Genomic DNA, 6,218 nt, shown 5'->3' on the forward strand with positions numbered 1-6,218 from the left:
CTTCTGTGGCAGTGGAGAGGTAGGGGTGTCCCCGTGTCTGTAGGCCGCACCTGTCCCGGGAGCTGCCACTTTGTCATCTGCTCCTCGACCGTCACCTCCCACCAGTCTCTGTTGCTTGTCCAGCCTCCAGGCGACAAGCCCTGACACTAGCTTTCTTCACAAGAACACACCTAGCCATATACAATACAGCAGACAGACACTTGACTAGGGAAACAAGCCAGGTTAGTAGCCAAGGTAAGGGAGCCATATTTTGATGATCACGTTCCTGGAATTCCCCGCCATTCAGGTTCCCAGAATTCCTTGCCAGGTTCTGTTTTCCATGGCAACAATAAGAAACGTCCCTCAGCCTGGTTCAATTGCTTTAAAAGTGAATCTAGGACTGGGGATTAACTAGCTCAGTGGTTCTGCTGCCTGCCTCGCTAAGCACAAGGATCCGAGTTCAATCCCCGAGTACCACCCCTCCCCCAAAAAGTGAATCTAAACCTGTAGACTGCTTTAAAAATGTCTTCTATATGGGCTCAACAACCACAGAAACCAAATACAGTTCCTAGTCAGTCTCTGTGGAGAAGGCCCTCACACTACCACTAGAATGGCTCTAGGGTAATGAAACGTGGCTCCTTCCTGCACTGTGCCTAGCAAACATTCAGAAAGTAAATTATAGCTTATGCCCAATAAAACAAACTGTTTGCATAGAACAGCAATAAGCAAGAGCAATCCAGCTCAGTATAGTTCGCTATCACTCAATTAGCTTTTCCTTTGTTTTCACTATTAATATTTCATCATATTGCCACAAGTTTTAAAGGAAGTGGTATTTTAATGAAAGATCTCTTTTTTCTATGGAACTGTAAAGCTAGATATTAAAGAACAATCCTTGGAGTAAATAGAAAACAAATTCCTATAGGAAGAATGCACTGGGGTTTATTTACCATGGTTACCTCACTTGAGTTTAATTCCTTCTAAGTAATCTTACATGCACAGAAAAAAAAAAAAAAAAAAAAAAAAAGTTTTCTGCCAGTTTTAAGAATCTGTCCTCAGGATTATAGTTCAATGCAATGTGGTTTAAAAAAAATTTAATGATTATCTTTTCAACACTCAGCAAAGACAAGTTACTGGACTGAGTTTACCTGGACCAAAGAGAGGACATGTATCAGCAACGTGATGATGTTCCCTCACTGTGAGAACCAAACTGGTTTAGAATCAGACAAACTTAAGGAATTTCATGCAATTCAGGTTATACCCAAGAGTTCCACTTATGAGAAAGCACCTACTGATTGAAGATTAGCCTGAAGCTAAAAGGGAAAATAAAAAGTGTGGAGGAACTGGTAAAACAAGATCAAGCAGTGTAAAATTTATTTTGCTGTATGGGAGTAGCTGGACTGGAGGAAGCAGGTATCAACAAAATGAACATATGCCCTACTTTCAAAACATCAGAGCAATTGGCAGCCCAACCGATCAACCACTAGTGACTGTGAAAGGGGATGATTTCATAATCACAAAAGAAAACAGAGTGAGAGCTACAATACATAGCTAAGCATAAATAAGTGCAATTTCATTCTAAAGAAAACAAGGCTGACTGACACCCACATAAACTCACTTAATTTTCTTCAGTCAACCAGCAGACTCCACAAAATAACAAATCCCTTTTTAAAAATATGTGAACTTCTAGCCCTTTCTTGAGGTGTCATGGACTTCTGTATGCAGGATGGTCTCAGCATCGTAACTCTTTCGCTCCAGAGACTTGGTACTGCTGAAATCAAGGGAGGACAAGCTGCAAGATCCTGGCCTGCTTTTCAGCATCTGGTAATCCATCAGTGCATTTACTCTTCTCTCTTTGATTCCACAGCTAATCTAGTGGCTGACACAGGGCTTTTAACTGCTATCCCTAAATAAAATAGGCACATGACAATTTAAACACAGGTAGCCTGTTGGGGAATTTTTGTTTGTGATGCTAGAGGCCTTACTCATACTAGGCTAGTGCTTTATCACTGAGCTGAGTTATACCCCTAGCTTTAGGAGTCGCCTGCTGAAAAGCTGTTAGTCATCAGGCACTGATGGGATATCTACTTCCTCCCTTTGTTCTACCTTTTAATAAATATTGTCACAAGAAGCCTCAATGCAGAGTAAACATACATATGTGTACCCAAAGTACTGTATCTATCACAGTGATTTTTGGCCCTGGCTTCATATTACCTTCACCTGAAGAGGTTTTTGGTTTTAGTTTAATTTTTTTTTTCATATGATCATGCCTGGGTCTACACTGGGCCAATTAAACAGAACACCTGAGAGTAGAGACGAGACAACACTATTTCGTCAGGTCTCTCCAGATGATCTGAATATGCAGCTTAGGTTTGAAAATCACAGATCTAATCAGCTCTTATAAATTGCATCCCAGTTTCAGAGTTGTTTTTTAAGAGTTCTGCAAGGTACTATACACATCCTGTGGTTGTGGTTGTTCTCAACTTCTTAGACAGGTTTAAATGGCTTCTCCTCCTCCTGTATAGTGATCCTTACACTTGGCATCCTTTCTTGCAAAACAAACATACTGTGACAATTACCACACTTGAGATGTTCCTGTGACAATTGAAATTCAGCATTTTTGTCTCAGGTTGGGGTTAGCATGACACAATATCATAAACTGGGTGGTTTAAGCACCCGAAGTTTATTTTTCGCAATTATGGGTGCTGGGAGCTTGTTGCTGGGGATGATACGGTCCTAGACAGGTTTCAAGATTCTTGTGCACAACACATAAAGAAGTGGATGTGGCATGCGACACTAAGGAGAAAGCAGCAAAGTTCCAGTGAGGCAGTAGTATGTTTAGTGAGCAGTCCCATGCCAGCAGAAAGGAAAATGACACACACACTGAGGGCCTCAGGTTTAAGAATTTAAAATGTTGCACTGGGTCTAAGGGGCCTCAATTTTGGACACTGTGAGTCCACGAGTTCAGTTTGCACAGAATTAATTGTTTCAGTAAGACCACCATTGCTTGGGAGCCTGGAGAATTTGAGGTGCCATCCAGACATTCTGAATCAGAACTTCCAGCTTCACAAGTCCCCAGGTTACTATAGACAGCTATGTTAGATAGAAGTTTAAATACAGTCAGAGACGGGCTGGGTTCTCAAGGAAGTCAGCACAAAAATAAAGACATCAGGATTGTGGCTAGGATTGCATCTGAAGAAGGCCAGGCAGATGCAATGGCCAGGTCTACATGCCTCCATAGGCATAAACAATAACTTGAGATTATATTGTAATTAGCACCACCTCATCCAATAAGGCCAGATGGGCATTCATTGCACAGGTGGGTGGGACAGCAGAGCATCTGAATCCATCCCTTCCCAAAACTGCCTTTGTTCTTTCCATGTGCCCATGCTATGTGACTCATTTCCCCACTGGATCAATATTAGTGAAGCAGCTATACTTGTAGTCCTTTAGGTTGATGGTAGTTTGACCCACATTATACCCATGTTGTGACTTTGCTTTACAAATTACCCCTGAGCAAAGGGCCTCAGTGGCCACCCACTTTCAGGACCTCTTCTGTCTCTCAGGGGCTCTCTCTCTCTCTGTCTCTCTCTCTCTCCCTCTCAATAAACCTTGCCTACTCTTAACCTCTGTTATCCCTTGGAATTCATTCTTCCATATTCAAGGGACACAAACTGAGTACATCTGACATCTAGCAGATTGGAAGTTGTATTTCTCCTATATGGGGATGACTGTGTGTACATTAAAGTTTGAGAAGAACTGACCTAGAAGAATCCCAGTTTTCGCATTTAGCTGCTGCTGGAAATGTCGGGAACCTGAAAATTGCCAGTGCCTGCCCTCAAGATTTCTTATTTGGTTGGTCTGGAGTGCAGTCTGGGCATCAGGATCTTTAAAAGCTCCCCAGATGATCCTCAGAAGCAGTGAAGTTTGAGGACAACTGGCCTAGCTCTGTGGCTGTCAACCCTGGCTGCCCTTTAGATACATGTGGCGCTTGGTAAAGAAGGATTGCTTTGAGTCAGTTATGGGAAAAGGGATGGGTGTATGTTGAGTCCACAACACTAAGTGAAATAAATCAGACAGAGGTTAGATGTTTCATGGTTTCTCTTATATGAAAAACCCAAAGCATACATAATTTAAGGAGCAGAATAAAAGACAGATAATAAGAAATAGGGAGACCATTTGTGTGGAGATAGGAAGGGAATCTGGGGAAGAGAAAAGACAGGAGGGAGAAGTAAAAAGGATCAAGATGTGCTATGTGTATGTAGCGATTCTCCACAATGAGTGTACTCATTGTGTACTACAAATATACACTATTTTTTAAAACGTTTAAACTACTAATGTCTGGGCCCCCCTCAGTGTAGTTAAATCAGAATTGGAAAAGAAGTAAAAAGGTGAAACGTGGACAAAATTTTTGAAAAGCTCTCAGATCATCCTAGTATGAAAGACACACACCGGGGCCCAGCATGGTGACAAACACCTGTACTCCCAAAACTTGGGAGGCTGAGGCAAGAGGATTGCTGAGAGTTCAAGGTCAGCCTGGGCTACATAGTGAGAGCCTGTCTCAAAAAACCAAACAAAGCAAACCTCACACACCAGGAAGAGGAATTGAAAAGGTCACATCCTCTAGCTCAGTGGTCTGTGGGCGGAAGAGAGAATAGGGTTAGAAAGGTTGAAGGAACTGCTGAGGTAGGACATCTGGTTGGAGGGAACAGGCAAGCACAGAGAAAACTTACTCCGGTTTCTGTTTGCAATTCTGGACTGGGTCACCTCTCAAACGGTTGCAGCCCAAGTCTGGAAAGCAGTCATAGTAAGATAAATGCTGTTGCACCGCATGACTGAGCAAGAGGGCAAGGGTGGGAGCAGCAGGGTGGAATTGCCCAGTTTTAGTGTTCTGAGCTATTCTGAGTGCCACGGGGTATGGAGAGGATGCAGGAGTTCCCACTTGTGCTCAAGATGAAACTCCAGAAGCAGCTGAGTTGAGAACCAGCTGCACTGTCAGGGGTACCCACAATCCAAGGACAAGGTCATCTATAGCCTCCGGTTGGCCCAGGCTGGGAAGAGCTGGGGTGAGGTCATGTGATCCAGGGAGAATTTCTGAGTCCGGTCAGGTCAGGAGAGACCAGTCTACACCAGTCACCAAACACCTCTCCAAATGCTAGCACGACAGGCAGCCTCCAGGGCGATAAGCAAGGCTGGGAGACCAGAGGGGCCAAGGACCCTGCTCTGACACAAACACGCCTTCCCCTTCCCTGCACCACTGCAAGGTCACCTTCCCAGATCTGATAGCCACAGTCTGCTGGGCCGATCTCTGCTGTCAGCATGCTTTCCAACTGATCTGCACCTGTGCCAACTCAGTTGTTAAATATTTTAATATCACTCCTAGATAAATCCACCCTAGGGGGAGCGGCAAGAATCCAAGAGGCTGTGGCTTCACCTAAAGAGAACACTAAGTACTGCACTGGACTAAAGTGATAGGGTAAAATGTCATCAAGTTTCATGAGGAAAATCAAAGCAATTAGAGACAAAAGAAAGTACCTGCAGGGTTACACATCTAAGGGCACTGTGAGGAAATTTCCATCCTTACTGCAGACATAAGAGTAATTCATTTCCTCAATTAGATGTTTATCTATCTATAAAAGATGAAATCATGGGCTGGGGATTTAGTTCAGTGGTTCTGCTGCCTGCCTCACAAGCACAAGGTCTGGAGTTCGATCTCCAGTACCCCCCCAAATTCATATTTTCCATGAATATTTTCAGTTTTCTTTTTTCTATTAATCCGATGTTAGTCCTCAGCATATCTTTTTCTGTATATTGAAATAGAAGTACAGAAAATTGTGTGCAAGTCAAATTGTTCTAGAAAAGGAAAGTTTATACCAAAAAGGACTTCTGACTACCTGAGATCATCAGACAAAACCAGATGGAAAAATAGTCCACAAATCCATACAAAGGCAATGGTTAGCCCAGAATCCCAACAGTAAAGCTGCTTACCAGGCTGGATCCCCTCCCTGGAAAATGAATCTTCTGGATGATCCCACCAATTTTATTTCACAAAGTTATTTCACAAATATTTATTTAGCTCTGTTCTAAACCAGGCACTGTGGGGATTGCAGAAGCTCATGCACAGACAGAAAAATCTGAACTCACAAACGTTACAGCTTTAAGGAGGATGGAGAGTGACAGGTAATAGACTTTTTAAAAAAAGTAAAAATATATGATTTGTCGCATATTGTAAAGAACTGTAG

The sequence above is a fragment of the Fukomys damarensis genome, unplaced genomic scaffold (genome assembly GCF_012274545.1).
Source record: "Fukomys damarensis isolate Sample0158 unplaced genomic scaffold, DMR_v1.0_HiC HiC_scaffold_35, whole genome shotgun sequence".
Taxonomy (NCBI): domain Eukaryota; kingdom Metazoa; phylum Chordata; class Mammalia; order Rodentia; family Bathyergidae; genus Fukomys; species Fukomys damarensis.